Below are 22,543 nucleotides of genomic sequence, written 5' to 3' on the forward strand. Positions count from 1 at the left end.
AAACGACCCGACCGCCTTGAGGATCGCTAGGGCTGATCCTGAACTGAACTTTTTATTTTATTTTTTTGCAAACGTGGGGATGGGTGCAATTAAGTTTCCTGCGTGGGCCCAGGTGCCACCCGCTTCTAGTAAGCCAAGCATTTTGAGGAGGGGAGGGGTGTCTGTGCAAGGCCAGGCGCGCGCGTCCCCCAGGTTTCGCACCCCCACCCCACCCCCAGGTGCGGAGCGGTTGTTGGATCGGGAGTCCCAAACCCGGCTGGGAGGGCGGCGGGGAGGGGGGGGTCTCTACAGCTAAGGAAGACGCCAGGTCTCTCGGGGAGGGAGGAGGGAGCGGAGGGGGGGGTTCGGAGCGGGGGGGGGAAAGAGAGAAAGTCAGGCTCTTCCTTTTGGGTCTCCCCCCCTCCCCTGCCCCCCCGCCCCGCCCCACCCCGCCACTCTTCGGAAAGGGTCTGCGCGAAGAGCGCAGCGACCCGCAGACCCGGTTTTGTGGTGGGGCTGCGCCAGGAGATCGTGCTCTCCTGCGATTACTTTACGTCCATTTAGCCAAGCGTTTTTATTTATTTATTGGGGGGGGGGGAGAGAGAGAGAAAAAGAAATGGGGGTGGGGGAGGAAGGCGAAAGAAGCTGCGAAAGTGAAAGGCCGATTTGGAATTCGCTACAGTCCTGGACTTACTTCTGACTTTGGAGATTGAAAACCTGGATCCGGAGCGCCCTCTGCAGGCGACAAACGGCACACCTCCTTGGCCCCGGGATGGAGGCCGGGGGGGGCGGGGGAGACAGTTCTTCCTCTGCCTCGCAGCCGGCCGCGTTTACTCGGAAGTAAAGGCTCACCGATTCCAGACGGCAAAGGATGCCCAGGTAAGTTTGCCCGACCGCGTTGGTTTCCAAAGAGCAGTTTCCCCTTGAGCCCACTTCCGTTCCCTCCCTCCCCCCCCCAATTGCATAGGGGCGCCCCTTTGAGAAGGATTTTTTTTTCAGGGGAGGGGTTTTGCGATGCAAAGAAAGCCAGTTAGACACACACACACACACCCCAACACACCATCCCCGTTGCACTTCTGCCAGCGGGAGGGAAGCGTGGAAAAGCAAGGGCAGGGAGGGAGGGCTTGGGGGGGGGGGGAAACGCCGGGTTGGTGGGGTGGGGGCTGATGGGGTGGTGGTGGTTGGAAATTAAATTCGCTCCGATCTGAGCCCCGAAGCCCCAAGGACCCTATTATTCGGTGTTTGTTGGCTATTGACTTTCTTCACCACACATTTTAATCTCTCTGGCGATTTGATGTTTTAAAGAGGAGTATTAATCTGTCCTTGCAAAAGCTGGAGACGGGAAGGTGTGTGTGTGTGTGTGTGTCTTTCCCCCAGCCAAGAAAGTTTGGCTGCTGACTTTTCTTAGTCTCCAGCAGGAGAGCATCTGGGCAGCTGGGTGTGTGTGTGTGTTGAACTGTGGGGGTCCTTGGTGCTCTCTGTTTGCTTGCAGACGCTGCATTACCCAGCTAGGTTACATTATCAGGGCCTGAGAGTGTGGAGTTTGCACTGCTTGTAAACAGTAGCTTGCCCTGCCAATGTTGGCAGAAGTGTAATTTTCTTCCTGGTAGGTTTTTTTTAAAAAAAATTGGATATTGTTTTCTGTTTGTTTGTCTAGTGTTAATCCCTGCTTATCTGGGTGTTGGTAGCTGGAGAGGAGTCCTTTTGGTCCCTGGGTCCTTGGAAGTACCAAGGAGAAAAACCTCTTCCCCTATTAACACTGGCAGGGTTAGGGTTTATGACCACAGTGGGGCCCCACATTTCAGTCACTAAAGTGAGACAGTTGCTAAGTGAATTTGGCCTCATTTGATGACCTTTTCTTGCCACGGTTGTGATTGCCACAACAACTCATTGAGTGTAGACATCGTTTGAAGGTGTCTTGCTTCAAATGCTTGTGCTTGTGGACCCTGCTGGCTCTTGGTCTAACTTGGTTGGTTAGTGAGCTGAAGCATCATGGGAAGTTGAGGAAACCTCGTTTTTGTCAGCTACATTTCCTTTTCAAGGGAACGAGTTTGCTAGAAGAAATCTTTCTCAGCCAGAACTCTTCCAGAAGATCTGGGAGACTGGATTCCCAGGATTTCCAAGGCAAATCCTGTTTTCTTGAATTCCTGCTCTCTGTCTGAGCTTGACTGTTTTCTTGGAGAAGGTTCATTTTCAGGCCGGTTAGCGTTATCACCGCAGAAGTGGGATTCAGCCAGTTTGCACCACTTCGGCAGAACCGGTAGCTCATTTTTTTGTTGACCAGGCCCAGAACGGACTTCTGGAAGCAGCATCCACACAGAGAACCGGTTGTTCAGCTATTTGAATCCCACCACTGAATCGGTGTGAAGGGAAATGGGGCTTGCTGGATCTTTAGATATGCCAGGATTGATGGGGGCAAGGGGGTGGTCTGGCTTTTTTCTGGAGGGTTTTTTTTTTTGATGGTTTATGTCAGGGGTGTCAAACTCAATTTCATTGAGGGCCGCATCAGCATTGCGGTTGCCCTCAAGGGGCCGGGTGGGCGTGGCCAGGGTGGGCGTGGCCTACTGGGTGGGCGTGGCTAGAGTGCGTATGGCCTACTGGGTGGGCATGGCCAGCTCTACATCATTCGCATCAAGGGTGCCTATGGGGGCCTGGGCAGGAGTGGGGACAGATCTGAGGGTCTCTGGCAGAAGGAGGGCCTCTGGGCCAGGGCCAAGGCAGTGGGGGCCGTTCCCTCACTGTTTCCACTGCTTCGCGGGCCACATGAAACCACTTCGCGGGCTGGATCCGGCCCCCGGGCCTTGTGTTTGACATGTCTGGTTTATGTTAATAAGGAATTCTGACTGCTGCCTTTCCTTATGTCTTGAGAAGGAATTCTGGAAGAAATGCAATTCTGGTGAGCCTCCTGTTGGAAAAGGCTGATCTAAAATGTTACCAGCACCCCAAAACTGAACCAAGGTCTAACTTTTTTCCTCCTTGAAAAGGCAAAAATGAAAGGTTTTGCTTTAGGTGCAGCTTTTCACCTCTCGATTTCAAAGCGCTAATTGCCCAGACCTAATGTTGGTTGGTTTCTTGCAAATCAGTCTAAATGTTCTGCATTGTTTTTTATGGTGGTTGACCACTGCTTTAGTTCAACGTTTGGTTTCAGGTTTCATGAAGTAGCACTGATCCCCCTAGTAGTTGGCAATACAGTGAAATTAATTAATAGAAGCCCTCCATGCAGGTTTTGTTCAGGGATGACAAAGACGCAGTACAATTTCCTTGAATGTGCCCAGCTTGCTCCAACTTTTGAACGGGATCATTGCAAAGGAAGAAATGCACGGATGTAGCAAAGCACACATGTATTTTACCCTTGAAGAACCTATCGATGATATGGATTTGGTTCATGAATTATGATGGACCTCAAAAGGTTAGGGCACAAGTTCAGTGGCCTGAACTGTAACGCTAAAACCGTGCATTTATCATCTAGATAAATGATTGCCACATTCCCTTATGTTAAAAGAAGGAATTCTGGTAGAATTGCATTTCTGATGAGCATTCAGTTGGAAAAGGCTGTTCTAAAATATTACCAGCACCCCAACTCTGAAATAATTTTTCTATCTTGGCAACATTATGATGTGTGGACTTCAACTCCCAGAATTCCCTGGCCGGCGGCATCTCTCTTGACCGTTTTAAAATGGGTGGACTTCAACTCCCCAAATTCCTCAGCCAGCCATGTTGGCTGTAGAGTTCTGGGAGCTGAAGTCTTAAAAGTTGCCAAGGTTGAGAAACACTGTTTCTAGTGATGACTAGAAATTGAAGATGAGAGAGGAGGCAGGGGAGGGGAGGAGAGAGGAGTGGAGAGGAGAAGGAAGAGGAGGCAGGAGAGGAGAGGAGAGGAGAGGAGAAGGAAGAGGAGAGAGGAAGGGAGTGGAGAGGAGAGGAGAGAAGGCAAAAGAGAGGAGAGGAGAAGGAAGAGGAGGCAGGAGAGAAGTGGAGAGGAGAGGAGAGAAGACAAGGCAAAAGAGAGGAGAGGAGGCAGGAGAGGAGAGAAGGCAAAAGAGAGGAGAGGAGAAGGAAGAGGAGGCAGGAGAGGAGTGGAGAGGAGAGAAGGCAAAAGAGAGGAGAGGAGGCAGGAGAGGAGAGAAGGCAAAAGAGGAGAGGAGAAGGGACAAGAGGCAGGAGAGGAGAGGAGAAGGGAGAAGAGAGGAGGGGAGAAGGTGAGGAGGGGAGGGGAGGGGAGAGGAAGCTATTTTTAAGAGATAGAAAGATATTTGTTTGAGGTTGAGGGGTTCTGCAGTCCCACATTGCAGAAAGCGGGCAATGGGAAAGGCTGGTTATTTGGAGGACAAGGGAGAGTTCTCTCCCATAAATTCCAAAAGCGCACAGAGTTGCACAGAAGCATCAATGCGTCTTTTATAGAAGTGAAAAGGCTTGCTAGATTGTAAGAGATAAGGCTAAGAGACTGGAGCTCCTAGGCTGACACGCTTCAAGTTTAGACAGTGCAAGTTATGCAAATGCGGTGGGGTGGCAGTATTGACATTTTGAGGTCATGGTGATAGCAATGTATTATTTATAGGCCGGGTTGCAAGAGACTGATAAACCACCTCTGAAAATTCCTCAAGTTTTGTAAAACTAGATGAATTCTTCCGTTGGTTTTTTTTTTTCTCCTCTTAAAGATTTACTATAGGGTGTGAGCTTAACATACCTGAAAAATCTGAATTTCTGCAAGTTCTTTCTGGTTTTGTATGTAGCTGGAGCCTGGGAGACAGAAATTGAAAACTGTTTGCCTGTTTTTAAAGGTAAAAAATCCTTAATTCATCTTCACTGCCATTCTAGGACTTCTCTGGTGTTCTCCTGAACTTAACGTTGCAGAAGAATCTGCCCTGAGTAAGGACTGTGGGGCAATGTTGTTGATCTCTGGTGTATTGCTTACAATATTGATGCTGGCAGAGGGTTTTCTTGGCTTTTCATTTTCCGTTTTTCTTTCGATCTCAGCTTAGATGATCAAGATTTGATCCCAAAGTAGCATTTTGAAGCATCCTGAATTAGGAACTGGTTAGCACATGCCAAGGTTTATGCTTGAGAGGTGATGTGTGCATAATTCTTCGCTTGAGAAAGAGAGAAAGAGAGAGGGAAGGAAGGAAGGAAGGAAGGAAGGAAGGAAGGAAGGAAGGAAGGAAGGAAGGAAGGAAGGAAGGAAACAGTTGGTTGTACTGATACAGAATAATACCAGAATAATACCAGAATTGCAAGGAGATTTTAAGCCCTAGAATTTAGCCATCATTTAGGGCTAAATTTGTACCCACATCAGAGGCTCTAGGTGGACACCAGATGATCATGAAGTAAAGTGGTTGAAGCCACCTCGGAAGGCCCACCATTAAATGGATAAATGCAGTTGTGGCCAGGCTAAGGAATTGAGCGGGCAGCAAGGTATTGTGTTACAAATCACAAGCAATCATGCAATGCCTCCTTCTGACCACTGGCCTTAGGACTGCCCAAGGGTGGAGTATGAGTGACCATCTTACAATGGCTCCATCTTCTAGTGGCTCTTATCCTGGAATCTCGGCTGCCGATGTTCTCCTGGTTGGGAGTTCCCTCACATTTTCAAAGGGTGGCTGTGAATATTTATCCCCTGGGATTTATGCTTCTGCTTTCGACCTGAGAATCTGGAATTCTCTCCTTGATGGTTAACCCTAGCTAGCCAAAAAAAACCTGCCTCCCTTACGTTGTTTTCTTGGCTGCTCTTTCCCTGTCCAATCAATTATTTTCCTAGCTGGTCCTTTTCAAAGGTGAGAGCTCATTATGCATATTCATAAATCACAGAGCCTGGACTTGACACTGATTGATGTAATCAGCTCCTTGCTTATATGAAGCTCCTGGAGAGAAAGAGGAAGGACAGGGGATGAGGGCAAGGGAGGACTAGCGAGGGATTGAGACCTTCAGATTGACAAGGGTTAGGGTTAGGGTTGTTCAAAATAGAGGTCCACAGCCAGGACCAGGAAGATTTGCAGCCTATCACCACTTCCTTCTCTCATTTATTTGCCAACGTATTGCTTCCATTTGGGATAGCAAGGGCTCACTCTTCATCAGTCTTCTTGAGAACGTTTATTTAAAAATGCGATTAAACAGAGAAGCTTGGGGGGGGAGAAACCTCAAAGCCCATGTGGAGGAGGAATATATAATGAAATCGGGAGACAAAGTCATCTTGTTGGGTGAGAAGACCCCAACCGTGGTTCAAACCAGCCCACCTTCACTTCTTTGAGGACCTTCAACCTTCCCAACTGTTTTTCTTCAGGTACATCAGAACACAACTCACCTCACCCCAACTAGGATCGTTATTGGATATGGGTCTGATGGGAACCGGAGATTGACACATCTACAGGTCCTCAATTCAGAATCATTCCTTTCTCTTCTCTCCTGTGCTTTGCAAAACAATTGTCCGTCTTCCCATCCCTATTATTTTGTGGCCAATGGGGCATGCTCAGCATTCTTTGGTTGTGTTCTTAGAACATGGATGGAAACTAATCAAGGAGAGAAGCAACTTAGAATTAAGAAAAAAAATTCCTGACAGTGAGAACAATTAACCAGTGGAACAACTCACCTCCAGAGGTTGTGAATGCTCCATCACGGGAAGTTTTTAAGAAGAGACTGGACAGCCATTTGTCTGAAATGGTATGGGGTTTCCTGCCTGAGCAGGGGGTTGGACTAGAAGACCTCCAAAGTCCCTTCTAACTCTGTTATTCTATTCTCATATGCCAGCTTAGAGTTGGGTAACTTACAGTTGGATTGGGCAAGTGATAAGACTCCATCCATTGATTTAGCACATTATGTGAATCCGACCTTCCCATTATAATTTATTTGGGCATTGCGTGTTATGGCTGTCTCGTGGTGCTGGGGCAAAATTCACTTAACCCCTGTCTTGCTTAGCAAGAGAAATTTGGGGCTCAGCTGTGATCATTTGTTGAAGACCACCTATATTCTCTTAATTCTGAACACCCTCTTGTTATTTATTCATAGCATGAAGGGGCAAAGGAAACCGCCCAACAAAAGACAAAGAAAGCGGATTAACCTGATGCTATTATTATTTTTTTCTAAGCCAAAATTTATCGTGCTCTGTTTGGGGATGTTTCTGGTCTATGAGTTTGCCTGGGAGTGACAGTCAACTTTCGGTGGTGTTCGTTGGTGGGTTAGAAGCATGTAGTCTCCCCAGACGTTTCTTCACAAACTAAAGGGCGTCACTATTGTGACTGTGTTACGTGACTCACACATGCCAGAACCATGTCGTATTTTGTGAAGCAATCGCTTCTGGTTATTCTGCTTACTGCAAGATTGATTGGGTTGTCCTTGGCCAACCTGAGCGATTTACAGGATAATATGGAAAGACCGAGAAATGAGTGTGGAGCTTGGAGGAGGAGGAGGAGGAGGAGGAGGAGGAGGAGGAGAGAAGTGGTCAGCAATCTCTTTGACCATCCAAACGGATGTCACCTAGAAGAAAGTCAAGATCCATATCCCAGTTTCTTTCGCTCCAGAAAGCAAGAAATACGTAGAAGCAGGGATTATTGTAAAGAGACTGGGACCCAGATTTTATCTGAATGCAAAAGAAAATCTTTTTAAGAGCAACTCAAAAGCGGAGCCACTTAATCCAGCATTTGATGGGTTTTTCTTTATTAAATGCCTTCAAGTGAAGACCAGGTCAGGATGCTTTAATTTACGTATATTTTCATGGTTGCTCTTGATGGTCTTAAGTGGCCCCGTATAATTCTAGCTTTCTGCCGTTTGAGGTTTTTCTTTTTTCTTTTAAGGATTAGCACTTAAATTAATGGTACATCATAACATGACTATGAGCTGCGTTTGCAAAACTTATTTTATGTGTGTCTCCAAAAGCAAAAAAAAAAAAAAGATATAGCCAAGGGTGAACCATATGGAAAATACCATTTAAATAATGTACATTTTCATGCCCCACTGGGTTTTACATTTTATTTTGTTTTAGGTTTGGGGCTTGTAGTCACAAAAGAAAAGCCGTGATTCCAATCAGGGGCAGAATAAATGCAACAAGTGAAGACTGATAAATCTAATAAAGAAATGCAGGCACCTCAAACCATGCCCGGGATATTACAAAGGCAGCCCCTCTTAATCAAGCGATTTGCGATGCCTTATCACCCTCTGTTAACAAACAGCTATCAGAGAATTAAGGCTTATAGTCTGATTGCTTTTTAATCTGAGAAAAAAAAACAATCAAGATATCAAGGGTTCTTTTTTAGCTGAACGCTTTGAATGCCAAGTGGAAAGAAGAGATACAGGTTAGTCCTCGGCTCACGACCGCAACGGAGCCCAATATTTATGTCACTAAGTGAGTTTTGCCCCATTTTTATGACTTTTCTTGCTGCAGTTGTTAAGCGAATCATTGCAGTTGGGAAGTTAGTCACCTGGTTGTGACGTGAATCTGACTTCCTACCCTGCCACCCACCGACCCACCCCCGTTGACTTTGCTGGTCAGAAGGTCGTAAAAAGGGGATCGCACGAGGCCTGGGTGCTGCAGCCATTGTAAGTATGAGTCAGTGGCCAGGCGTCCGAATTTTGATCACGGGAATACGGGGTGCAGCAACGGCCATAAGTATGAAAAATGGTCACGTGACACTTTTTTTTTCAGCACCGCTGTAACTTTGAATGGTCACTAAATGAACCATTGTAATGCGAGGACTACCTGTACTGGCCTGTTTTAAGCACATCTATAGAGCAAGTCATAAACAGAAAGACATATTTTAGGGCCACTCACCGTTTAGACTAGCCATGTCAGACTGAGGTGCCAAAAATCAGAACTTTTAGCCACTTCTTCCAACCAACACATTTTATTAAAAAAAACACACGATCGTTTTAGACTTTTTAGAAGCCAGTCAGAAACCAATCTGTACATATTCTATGGGTTTTCTTTTCTTAATTTCATCCATTTCAGGGCTGAATAGCAGTGAAGAGTGAACATTGGATATATTTGATGCAATAAAATGCCGGAAAGGTTTGCTCAGATTAAGTTCCGGACGTTTAATTTGCAATGTTATCTCTTTGTCTTGTATCGTGGTAAGAAATTTGGGCTGCTCCTGAATCTCTTTTTGTTCATCCTCCTGAACAGATTCAATAAGTCAACTAACTCACTTTTATATTGCTTATAATATCTATATTTGCAGCTTTGCACCAAAGGAGCCCTTGTCTTGTTCGGCAAAGGTGCTCACAGATCGGTTCCTGTTGTGTCAAGTTCCCCCCCAAAATCTGTAAGGTGTACATGAATCATTTCTTCCCCATGATTAAGCTTAAAGGTAGACATAAAATATGTCAATCAATCAGCCTGGAAATGTTCCTACTGTCTAGGCTGGTTATGCAAAGCACTCCAGGGGTGCAGAACTGCGATCAAATAGGTCAAGGAAAGGGATGGGACTCGGAGCCATTAGGAGAGTCATTTGAATTCCTCATTATTTTTAGCAGCAGTGGGAATGCGTGTCAGTATGCCAGCTTGCAAAGATGGGTTCACAATTAAACCCAGGCATTCTGTGCCAGCTTCTGCCACATTTTCATGCCTCAAAATAAAATTCTATTTTTAAGCAGAACGGCTCAAGTGAAGGACATGATTTCTTCACAATAACAACAACAACCATCATCATCATCATCATCATCCAATAGTAATAGGCGCCTTGGGTACAATCCCAAAACAACTGGAGAACTACTTGAACACCATCATCGGCATTGACAAATTCTCCATCAGTCAATTGCAAAAGGCAGCCTTACTAGGAACTGCTTCCATCCTGCAACGATATCTGTAATACCATCAAACATTCACATCTGCCTATCCCAGGTCCTTGGTAAGGACTCAAAAGGTAGACAAAAATGCCAAATCCAGTCTGAACATCTGGCTGACTGTGTGATAATGATTAATAATAATAATAATAATAATAATAATAATAATAATAATAATAACAACAACAACAATAACAATAACAATAATAATAATAGAAGATGGGAGAGACAAGGCCTCCTTTCTTTTCCATATGGATGACCTACTAGTCAGTAAGAGGAACGGTTTGGTGATGGTAAGGGAACGATGGTGAAGAATCCAATGCTTGCCACAGTTTATCTATACTGCTTCAATGAGTGACACAAACAAGGGCGAAATGCGAAGAGTCATGAATGAAAAAGAGGCTGCACAATGCCAAAGAAGGTAAAGTAAAATTTTGGAGTTGAGTTTGAGTCATGGAGTCTTCATGAACCCATCCACATACAGTATCTGTCTCGGCAACAGTACAGAAATCTTGGTTATTGTCTTCTTCTGAGATATTGTCTCAGAGGTGCTTTTTCAAGAGGCAATGGGACTTTCTTCTTTTTCTCTGAAGACGTTTTGCTTCTCATCCAAGAAGATTCCTCAGCTTCTGCTTCTTCTTCTTCTTGGATGAGAAGCAAAAAGTCTTCAAAGAAAAACAAGAAAGTCCCGTTGCCTCTTGAAAAAGCATCTTTGAGGCAACCATGACCTGGATGACCGAGAATCTCCATAGACATTCTGAGATGTTGTTTTCAACTTCCCACTCTTACCAATAAAGGATAATATTTGTAGCTCAGGACTGAAATGAAGAGTCCTTGGGGTTGGGACCCTCACTGGGGTTCCTGCCAAGCATGAAGAAGGAATCTTTTCATGAGGGATCCTTGGTGCTCTCTGAGCTTGGTTGTTTTCTTGCAGACATTTCATTACCCAACTAGATAACATGCAGAGCAAACTCCAGTCAGTCCCTTCTAGCACTGATGAAGTTTGAGCAATGAAACATTTGCAGGAAAACAATCAAACTCAGAGAGCATCAAGGATCCCTCACTTCCCTGTCTTGCTTGGAGAAGTAATCACCTATCCAAAGACAAGCTAGGGCCAATCCTGCTTAGCTCCCCAGCCCAGAGAAGGTCATCATTCCTTCGCTCATGTACGGTCAATGATGAAGCTAATTGACAGGAGACACGCTGTTCACTTGTAAACTTTGCTTTCAAAGGTAGAAGGATGACCACCGCTTTGATTTAAACCATCAGAAGGACCTGGGAAAGTGACAGAGGTTATATCTATCAGTAGCTTAGTGACCATCACTCTCACGATCAAGGTATTATCCCAGGTGGAGAAAGTCATCTGACATAGAGATGAAAAGTTCCAGCAGAAAAGAACATTTGTAGGTGTAGGATCCTTGTTGTTCTCTGAGCTTCCGTCCACGCTGGCCCACGATATTTTTGCTTCCTGATATTTAGTTTTTCATGATGGAGCTGTGTGATGAATTCTGGGGGAAAAAAACCACTGGCATTTTTGGCCTAATTTTGCCCGAAAGAAACTTCATGATTTATGCATGACCCCACGGAATTGACCGATTCGGGCAAATTGGTGTCAATCTGACCAGTTTCTGGCTGTAGCTGCTTGCTCCTTTGGTGTCCCTTATCTACGCAGACCTCCTTCAGATAAACAGGCGGCTATTTTTCTTTTTTTGTCTTTGCAGCACAGAGCCAAGTAAACAGAGCGATCTTTTTACACCTTCATCTATTATTTAGCACCACCACTGAGAATGTCGGAGCAGCCTGTGAAAAAGACGACATTCTGTCTTGCTAAAGAGAAGGAATTGGCCAAAGTAGCTAAATTCTTCTAAAAAAAATATAATAAAATCTCTGGACAAGGCTACAGATCCCCAAACAAACAGCTAGAAATCTTCAAATCATAGGATAATTAGCCAAATGCTAAGATGGGGGGTCGGGGTCGGGGTGTGTGTGTGAGAGAGAATCTATATTACAACTCTGAAAGAAGGGTGGGGGGGGGAATTTGAAATTTCCAAATGATTTTTTCCCCAAGCATTTTACAGGAGGGGCAGGAGGAGGAGAAAAAAACCTTAATACTTACTTATTTCAAGTATTTGTCATAAATCCGCCATGCTGTGGTGCCATATGTTGCATATGTATATTTAATATAAAGCAACCGCCGGTTTAATATATATTAAAATCCACGAAACATCAGCTGCCGAATGGGGCAGCCCTTGCATTGTGAGCTATCCAATGGCGGAGAGAATGAAAAATACAGGTAGTTTTCAACTTACAACAGGTCATTTAGTGACTCTTTGAAGTTACAACATCACTGACAAAAAAGTAACTTATGGCGGTTTTGCACACTTACAATCATTGCAGCATTCCCCATAGTCATGTCATCAAAATTCAGATGCTTTGGCAACTGTCGTGTACTTACGACAGTTGCAGCATCCTGGGGGCCACAGGATCCCCTTTTGCGACCTTCTGACAAGCAACGTCAATGCGGGGGGGGGGGGGGAAGCCATATTCGCCTAAAAAAACATGTTACTAACTTAACTAACTTAAGATCTGATCATGCCCTGAAGTTCAACCTAGTTGAATACTTATACAGATAACCTTCAACTCACAACAATTCCTTTAGCGATCATTCAAAGTTACAACAGCCCTGAGACAAGCGATTTATGACCATTTTTCACACTTAGGACCACTGTTGCATCCCCATGGTCGCAGGATCAAAACTGGGAAGGTCGGCAACCGACTCATATTTATGACGGTTGCAGCGTCCCAGGGTCACCTGATCAACTTTTTCAAACTTCTGTCCAGCCAAGTCAGTGGGGAGGTGAGATTCGGTCAACAAACGTGCCCCTAACTGAACAACTGCAGTGATTCACAATGGGTCAAGGAAGGCCATCAAAGGGGCCAAAAGTGACTTAACAACTGTCTTGCTTAGCAACAGAAATTTTGGGCTTGGCTGTGGTCATTAAGTCGAGGACTTACCTCATGTCCCTGGATTGCGGTAGGACTGGCACAGAGTCAATTTCTAAGAGAGGATGTCAAGGAAGGAACCCCAGGAGAGAAAGGGTGGGTATGTTTGAGCTTTTAAGATGGTGGACGGGAACAGCCTACGAGACAGAATGAAGTCTACGTGCTTCCTCCTCCCCGATTTGTGCTTGTTTGTGTCGTTCATGGGAAGGAAGGGCCTTCCTTGCCAACTTCCGCAGGTGAAGGCCTCAGAGCGCTTCTGCACCGGCTCTTATTGCAGGTGGGGTCTCCAGCAACAGCTTGATGCAATAAGTCAACCCTTCGGGCCAGGAAAGGCTGCGATCCTCTCCCGATAAGGTCTGCGCCCCCAAGTGAAAGGTCTCACGTTCGGAATTCTTTGCAGGCAGTTTCGAGAGGAAGGGAGGGCTGGGGAGGGCTGGGGAGAAAACAATCCAGCTTTTGAAGGAGCCAAGCGAGGATTGTCAAGAGGGAAGGCTCCCGTGTTTTTGGCTTTCCTCCGGCAGCTGACTTCATCGCTAGGTGTTGCTTTCCCAAGGGGGAACGAGGTCTTGACGGGCTGCCATCTCAGCTGCTAGAGGAGATGGATCTGAACAGAAATGGGGGAGACTTGTCCCGGGGGGGAGTGGGGTTTTTTTTTGTTTTGTTTTGCTTCGTTTCGTTTGTCTCCGCCTGGTCCTAACCCTACCAAGATCCTTGCCACTGATCCCATCTGAAAGGGGACGGGGAACCTTGTAGTTTCAAAGGTGCCCTTTGAAGAGTCAACCGGACTGTCTTGTTTCTCTCGGAAGACCTTTTGCTTCTTATCCAAGAAGCTTCTTCAGCTCTGATGGATGGTGGAGAATGGAACTGGGCTCGATCATTTAATGGACAATGGAATGGACCTGGACGGGACCCCAGAGGTCTTTTAGTCCTGCTCGAGCAGGACACCCTACGCAGGTGGTCCTTGACTTACAACCATTCGTTTAGTGACCATTTGAAGTCACAGTGGTGCTGAAAAAAAGTGACTTATGACCATTTTTCACACTTGGGACAGTTGCCTACTCCCGTGGTCACCTGATGAACAACCATGAGTAGCACCTGTGTTACTGACTTCACTGCAGAGGTTCACTTTTACAGCAAGAAAGGCTCTAAAAGAGGGCAAAACTCCCATGAGTTTTAGCAAGAGTAATTTGGGGCTCCATGGAGAAGAAAGGTTTGGATGCTGCAGAGGATGCCTTCTCTCCTTTGCTGTCCCGTCTAGTTGGGAGGTCCTCTCCTTTTGACGATGGGACATTTGCGATTCCAATAAAGGAGAACATTTGTAGCTCAGGCTTGAAATGAGGGCTCCTTGGAGCTCTCTGAGCCTGGTGGTTTTCTTGCAGACGTTTCGTGACCCAATTAGGTAACGTCATCAGTGACGGAAGGGGATGGGGTTTGCAAAACGAAAAAGGAGAATGGGAGGAAGAAGAGGAGGACTGCAAGGTCCTTGGTGCTCTCTGAGCCTGGTGATTTTCTTGCAGATGTTTCATTACCAACACTAGGTAACATCATCAGAGCTAGAAGGGAGGAGGAGGAGGAGGAGGAGGAGGAGGAGGAGGAGGAGGAGGAGGAGGAGGAGGAGGAGGAAACTGTGCAATCCTTGGTGCTCTCTGAGCTGGGTTGTTTCTTGCAGATGTTTCATGGCCCAAACTTGGTAACATCATCAGCCCTGTGTCAAATCTGTGATCGTCCTAACTTCTGAAGAGATGGTGAGGACCAGTTGTGCAGCTTCTGTGCAACATTTCACTTTAGGCAGAGAAAATAGCTGTGTAAGATATAACTGAGGCAGACCATTTATAGTTTATATGGAACAGAGAGCTAGGATGACTTCAGCCCAGGACCATTAGATACTACATTTATGTAGAATTTCTTGAATACAGAGAAGTTGAAGGCGTCTGCCAAATTGCCACAAGGCTGTAGCTTTACTAACAAAACACAATGAAACAAGTCTTTACAGCTCTCGTCCTGGAGCAACTCCGACCTGATTCGTGTGGCCTCTAGGATTCTGGGAAGTGTTAAAACTTTCATGCATACATAAACGTTATTCACCAGTTAAATAAAAATCTAATTATACCATAAAGACATTTTCAGTCTAATGAGACAGGCTTTTTTTTTGGGGGGGGAAGTAGCTTGTGTATGCAGGCATTTCTGGATAATTAACTGAAACCAGCACTCAACATGCATCTGATGAATGACTCCATAATTTATATCCTTATGAACGTTCAAGCTCCTTGCCAAGAGAAGGGCTCCTCCTCCTCCTCCTCCTCCTCCTGTCATGGTCCCATTTTGGAGGAAAAGTATGGCTGTATGAAGATGGTATATTTGTGGAGTGGGAGATGGGATAGATAACTACTGAATCACTGAATTCTCCAACTAGTCCTGGAATGGAATCCTAGAATCCATCATGGAGTCAATGATAGAATCATAGAGTCCTAGGGCTGGAAGGGACTCGGAGGTCTTCCAGTCCAACCTCCCAGCCATGACAGGAGTCCTTCTTCCGTCCCCCACAAATGGTTGCCCAGTCTTTTCTTTCAAACCTCCAGCGACAGAGCACTCACAGCTCCAGCGAGTCTATCAGGACTCAAATTTGGGATCTTCCAGTGCCACACAAACAGACTTAGAGGCGAGACACCTCCAACGGGGCCAAAAGTTCACCAGGCAAGAGGATAACTGATGAATTTCACAATCCAGAACTTTCTGGAACCAGCTTGCTGCATTTTTCTCTTTTAATTTGTGTTCGTCTGACGCCAGGCCTCCAGAATCATCATTTGGGGGAAGGAAAATGACGTTAATTAGAAACACCTTCTTTTCAAAAGATTTGCGTCAGCAAGCCAACCCAGAGGAGGCCAGAAAGGGGCGCTTCAGTGCATCTCCTTATAATTTACCTTTCCTCTGTCAAGAAATGTCGTAGAGTAACCTTCTCATTAGCCAGTTATGTTTGCAATATTAGCTACATATGATGGCAATTAGAGGCAGAACCTTTAAAGGTCTTTCTTGAACGTTAAAGCCTAGCCATGATTATTTTTCAGGAGGTTTTAAGGTTGTTGGTTGTTGTTTTTTTAACAGTAAAGGGCTGACATGGGAAGAGAAGCAGTAGGGAGATGAAAATATGGCAACTGTTGCTTTAAATGATAGCTATCCTAACTTCAAAGGATACTCAATCAGAATCCTTGGCAGATCTAGACAGTTGAGGTTTTCTTACCCTGAGAAACAGCTTGACAGTTCGATCTTTCTTTCTTTCTTTTTCTTTCTTTCTTTCTTTCTTTCTTTCTTTCTTTCTTTCTTTCTTTCTTTCCTTCCTTCCTTTTCTTTCTATTTATTTATTTATTTGGTCTCCCAAGGAAAAGAAGAAAATTATAAAATTTCAGCCACTCTTCCAACAGAAAGCCTGGAGAATGCACTGCAGGCTGAGAATGTACTGTATATTATCTTTCATTTATGCTCTGTTTCATTTTGTTTTGTTTCACCGTGGGTCTCCACAGGAACTGATCAATCAGGAAGAAGAATGGGCTTGGGGGTGGGAAAGTACTCTTAAAATAAAATCAGCAGCGTAAGGCTCTTTTCAGAGACTTTCCTCCAAGCGTCTCTTCCCCCAATCCAAAGCCATCCTTCCTCCCAAAAAATGTTTTGCGCGTCAAAGATGCACTTTGGAGTATCTTCCATGCTGGAATTTGGAATATCCGAATATCTGCTAGGCTTTTTCCACTAATATTTAGCACAGCAGTAGAAAAACATTCCCTTGGACCACCCCCTATATCTTGAATCAGTGGTGTCCACTTTAAATTTCAACGATGCTAACCTGCCTGCACCCAGCCACGTATGCCCTAATCGCCTCCTGAGGGGACTACATGGGGCTGCCCTTGAAGACTATCTGGAAGCTGTATGTAATATGGCAGTGCAGACAGCTAAGTGTGTCCCAAGAATGGCACATGTTACACCTTTGCTCTGCAAGCTGCGTTGGTTACCAGTTTGCTTCTGAGTCCAATTTAGAGCTTTGTATGGTATGTGGCCAGGTTATTTGAAGTATCTCCTCTCCATGATTACATCCACCCATCCCACCAGGTCCAACAGGAGAGACATGTTATGGATCCCATCTGCTAAGAAGCTCCATCTAATAGGACTCAGGAGATGAGCCTTTTCTCCCCAGGGCCCCTGCCCTATGCAACATCATTTCTCCCAGGTGAGTTGGTCCCAACTCTGCTGGCTTTCCGGAAGACCCTCAAACTCTGGTTTTGTCATCAGGCCTGAGGATCCCATGGAAGAATGTGTCCTATTCAGTGGTACAACTTGGGTTTGCCCTCTTCTCTGTCTTCTTGTTATTAGAGTTTAATGGGTTTTTTTTTCACCCTTTTAAGGGATAAATTATACCGATTGTTTTGCTCGGCTGTAATTGTTCCCCACAAATGAGATGGGTGGCTCTGTATGTTTAATAAATAAAATGCATCCCTTCATGTTATCACCTCTCTCCCTGCATCCCAATGTCGGCCATGAATCCATAAGTAATACTATTTGTCTGCTTGGTTCCATCCCGAATGGGCAGCAAGTTGCCTCAGTGGTTAAGACGCTGAGCTGGTCAGCTGGAAAGGTGACAGCCCAGGTTTGAGATCCACGTACGACATCACGGATGAGCTCTCGTTCTCACCTCAGGTCCTGCCAGTCTGTCAGTCAGAAAGCATTCATATATGAGTAGATAAATAGGTACCACTTTGGTGGGAAGGTAACACAGTGCTCTGTGATGTCATGCTGGCCACATGACCGCAGAAACATCTTCGGATAGCGCTGGCTCAGTAGGCTCAAAACAGAGATGAGCTCCGCCCTGTAGAGTCGGCAACGACAAGCAGAGTAAAATCCACAGGGATTCCTTTTTACCCTCTCATCCTGAATATTTAAAAATGTTTACCTGCAGGAAAGCCCACGACTCTGATCAATCAACTTGATCCCTGGCAGTTCAGAAGAGCGTAGGAGTCCAGTGGCAGAAACTCCTCCATATTTTGGCTTTGGAAAACTTCAGCCAAGACCTTCTGAAATATCTCCCTGGGAAGCCTTGTGGGACTAAGTTGCACTAGGGCTGAAATTCTTTTCTCGCTCCTGCACATTTCAGCTTCATGACACAACCTGTTCTAGCAGATCTGGAGCCACAAGCCAAAATAATAGTTGGGAAGATGTCATGTACAGAAGTGGCTGTTCCCTTCCATCCAACAGATGACTCATCCGGTTGCATCATCCGCCAAGCCTTGCATCCGTTACTTTCCAGGTGAAAGCAGCCTGGTGAATTTCGGTAGCTAATCTTATAAACAAGAGACAGGGATTTAATAAATCACCGTTTCAGTTTTAGAAAGTTATGGCTACTTTGGTGAATAGGAATTTGGCCTTATCCTCCGGGAGTTCCAAACTAATGTGAGATATGCATCAAATTATGATAAATTATGGGAGGGGGAGGGGCTTTCTTGGCCAATCAATTGATAGTCCTCTCCTGAAAAAAAAGAAAAGAAAAGAAGGAAGACGTGAAATTTTACTGGAAGAAAAGCAAAAAGAGACCCGTGCATGGCATAAAAAAGAAATTCCGTTCAAATGCATTCAAGGGAATGTCAGAATTAAAGCTTTTTTTAAAAAAATAAAAATAAAATACTAACGGGAGTACTTAAAAATGGGATGATGATGAAAGAGTCACATCTGGGAAAATGTGTCTGCTGCCCAAAGTCACTTGTCAATGGGATGGGCAGCATATACATTTAATAAAATAAATATTGTACGTTTTAGACACCACAAACCATTTTGCCTTTCTTTTTATGGGAACATCAGCCCTGCTTGGATGCAACAATGTGGCTACAGTCTTTGGGACCCAACAGATTCCTTCTAATCAGTCATGACGAATTGAAAAGGTTGCTGACATTTTCAGTTATGTGCCTTTTCATTAAAGGTAACTACTACTTTGAGCAAATTGTTTCAGAGACAGGAATGCAGCAATGGCTGATCTAATTAGTGTAGGCTGTAATTTAGAAGGGTTCGTTATGGCACAGACATTATGACTCCTGGGTATTACTAAAGAACTTATTTGTACTACTTGAAATGAATTTCTCATGAATGCATAGAATGTTATCTGGAAACCTAGAATGCTTTTTTTAAGGTGGCTTGATCTGGTTCTTTCTCCCTCCCTCCCATTAAAAAAAAATAGAGACAGTCATAAACAAACCTTCAAATGACACAAATTTATGTAGTCTAAAATGTACATTAAAAAGGTCCACCCCGGATTTGATTCTTGCTTGATGCACATTAAAATGGAGTTTATGTTTAAGGTTCAGGAGTCCAAAAAAGGAAAGAGAAAATCCTGATGTTAAAAAAGACTCTTATAATTACTTCCAGTTATCATTAGGGAACTGGAAGCTAAAACATATGAAATATAGTTGCAGGAATTGGCTATGTCCAGTTTAATGAGAAGGAGGACTAGGGTGACATGATAGCAGTCTTCCAATATCTCAGGGGCTGCCCCAAAGAAGAGGGAGTCAAGCACCTGAAGGCAGGACAAGAAGCAATGGATGGAAACTAGTCAAGGAGAGAAGCAACCTAGAGCTAAGGAGAAACTTCCTGACAGTTAGAACAATTAATCAGTGGAACAACTTGCCTCCAGATGTTGTGGGTGCTTTATCACTGGAGGCTTTCAAAAAGAGACTGGGCAACCATTTGTCTGAAATGAGCAGGGGGTTGGACTAGAAGACCTCCAAGGTCCCTTCAAACTCTATTCTTCTGTTTGACTCTGCCTATAAGATTGGCTGTACCTCAATGAGTAAAACACGTATGTTGCATCCAGAAGATCCAGATCAATCCTTGGAATTTCTAGCTAGAGCTGTAAACATTCTCAACCATGGTAGATCCATATTAATAGTTGACCTATGTTCCACCTAGCATATGGTAGCTTCCCTATCTTTCTAAGCATCCATCTCTCATTTCTGGGACCTTGTTTTAAAGATCCAGTTACTGACTTTTGCCAGTGCTAGGCTACAGATGGGTCCTCTAATTCTCCTAGATGACCACTTGTAGACCAGAAACCACAGGCCTAACCCTAAACATCTTGAATCTTGACAGTAGCCAATGTCTTAGTGATCTATTGCTATGGTTACTCTTGGGTTATTTTTTTCAATTCTCATTTGTATTTAGGATTCCACAGCATGTAAAAACCTTACTCACTATGCATTAGACATAAATTAAATCAATTGTCCACAGGATGGGGAGGATGAGAGAAAGTCCATTAAACTGATTAATAATTGGTTGGCTGACAAGTTAAGTGTCTGGTTGCCATTAAAACTAAGTATATTTTTAACGTATCGGATTTCTTTCTATTATCTGTCACCTCCTCTGGAAAGATGGTCAAGTTAAAAACGCTGATAATTAGAACCATGTCAGAGCTTCTGTATCATTAAGACACTCAAGTTATTACATTAAGCGTGGTCTCTTCCACTAAGTGAGTAATGTCACTTAGTCCAAATCAGTTCTGGATTGTTGGCGCCTACATCAAAAAGTTTATTTTCTTCCTTCGATTCCTTTGATAAACTGAATGGTGCTGTTATCCCCATGAGATTCTCTCTCTCCAAAAGTCAAGGAAACTTTCACCAAATATAATGTATTAACCATGGTTAGAAAGGTTAGTTTTTGTGCTTTCATCTGTAGAAATAAACACAATTTGAGAAGCCGATTGTCACTTCTAGATGATCCAATAATAATTATTGCATTTTAAGATTACACCTCTGATACAGTGGTGAGATCTTGCAGATAGATCCATATATGGACTGCTTCATTAAAATAATGTAATGTTGAATAAGTCTCAATGATTTGGATTCACACCTCATATTAGGACATACACCGTGGCTTGCAAACCATAATGTTCATTCATCAAAACTCAACCAACCACATGATGACTTTTAATGTGGTTTAGCTTCAGGCATCCATTGCATTGGCTTATTAGCATGCATGATGATTGTAGTTTAAAATTCGGTGTAAATTAGGCTACTATGTCAAATACATCCTATTCTGAGGGGCCCTTGGTGTGCTCTGAGCTTGATTGCTTTCTTGTAGACATTTCATTACCCAACTAGGTAACATTATCAGTGCTAGTCTATTCTGATCTGTGCAGATATATAGGTAAATGTATACATGCAGGCTTAGCTTATAAACCATTCAGAAAGCATAGGGCATCCAAGCAAGATTAAACCAATTGCCCATTAAAGACACCACTCAAACAAAATTATGTTGTTGGTTTTTTTAAAATGAGAACCTTAAAAAGGCAAAATCCAGAAAGTTGCCCATTAGCCCATCATATCTGGTTTCAGATTTCAATTTAGTTTTTTCCCGTAATAGGGAGATTGATCCCTTTTCTATTTCAGTTAATAGTTATTGTTTCCACATTTGCACTGTGACTTAAATTAGCTGTCTGGCAATGTTACATCATGATTACTTCATCCATTCTTTTTTTTTCTGAAGATGAATTTATTTTAATTTTTTTTTGTGGTTTTGGTGAGGCATAAATGCACACATTCTTCCTTGCCTCAGCAACCACACTTGGAATTTATAGATATTCCTGAGATAATATGCACACAGACATAAATTCAAAAGACAAAGAGCTCTCTTTAAATTGCTTGGTCTTTGTTGAAGTATTTTTTTTTCCTTTCTTAACATGTTAAATTGGAAAACAACTTTCCGTATTGCACTGGTGTTGCTTTACTGCCATCCACACTAGGTTTCTGAATGCTTTGCTATAGGATAATACAAGTCTACCCTTTATTGCTTCTGCAAAATCCAGCACAGATGCAAAAGGGATTAAGCTGTGAAATAGGAAGGGAAGGGCAGGCAAAGAAACACTTACACTTTTCCCAAATTCCTCTTTAATAAAATGCAGAAAAAGGGATAAAACTGCTGGAGGAATGACTTCCTAATCAAGGAAGGATTACAGGGGATGTGATAGATGTCTTCCAGTACTTGAGGGACTGTCACAGAGAAGAGGGCGTCAACTGATTCTCCAAAGCACCTGAGGGAAGGACCAGAAGTAATGGGTGGAAGATCCTCAGAGAACCAACCTAGAAGTAAGGAGAAATTTCCTGAGAGAACAATCGATCAATAGAACAACTTGTCTCCTGGAGTTGTGGGTGCTCCTTCACTGGAGGTTGCCAAACATAGACTGGACAACCATTGGCTGGGACAGTGTAAGACTCCTGCCTTGAGCAGGGGGTTGGACTAGAAGACCTCCGAGGTCCCTTCCAGCTCTATGTTCAAGAGCTGGAGGAGTTTTGCTCATAGGTTAGAAGTTGGAGGGAAAGACAAATCAACCATGATGACCAGGGATAAGAAATATAGCAATGCCCCAAAGTTTTGAGGTGTGGGTTTCCAAAACCTCAGGGATGATGCCAGATTGCCTAATGCAATTGTTAACCAGATGGACCAGCTTCCTTTGCGCTTTTGCGGCGTTCTTGATTAAACAGTAAACCAAATAAAATGGAGTTTTCAGAAATGCTTGTTGCAGCACTCCAACTGCCCAAATGAATTTAATTAGTGTAAAATTACCATGCACAATATTTTTTAAAAAAAGTAAGAAGTTGGAGTTGAGAACATCTTATTTTTTAAAATGTCACTTTTTTATAGGTTATACAGCTATGAAACTGTTTACCATGTTGTTTGAACTAAACACACTGTTTTAAATCATTTGTCTTCGCTTGCAAAAATACTTTAGTACCCTATAAACTTAAGCAACTTCTTCCACCGTTTGTCA

General features: G+C 44.0%; 1 long non-coding RNA gene across 1 annotated transcript; it reads left to right on the forward strand.

Annotated features, from left to right (window-relative positions):
- The first annotated feature begins 738 nt into the window (after positions 1–738).
- Positions 739–18,620, forward strand: LOC308672552. The gene is made up of 3 exons (XR_014027449.1): positions 739–858; positions 16,849–16,966; positions 17,693–18,620. It is a non-coding gene; the product is annotated as an uncharacterized lncRNA (long non-coding RNA).
- Positions 18,621–22,543: the final 3,923 nt, after the last annotated feature.

The sequence above is a fragment of the Vipera berus genome, assembly GCF_964194415.1.
Source record: "Vipera berus genome assembly, chromosome: 10".
Taxonomy (NCBI): Eukaryota; Metazoa; Chordata; class Lepidosauria; order Squamata; family Viperidae; genus Vipera; species Vipera berus.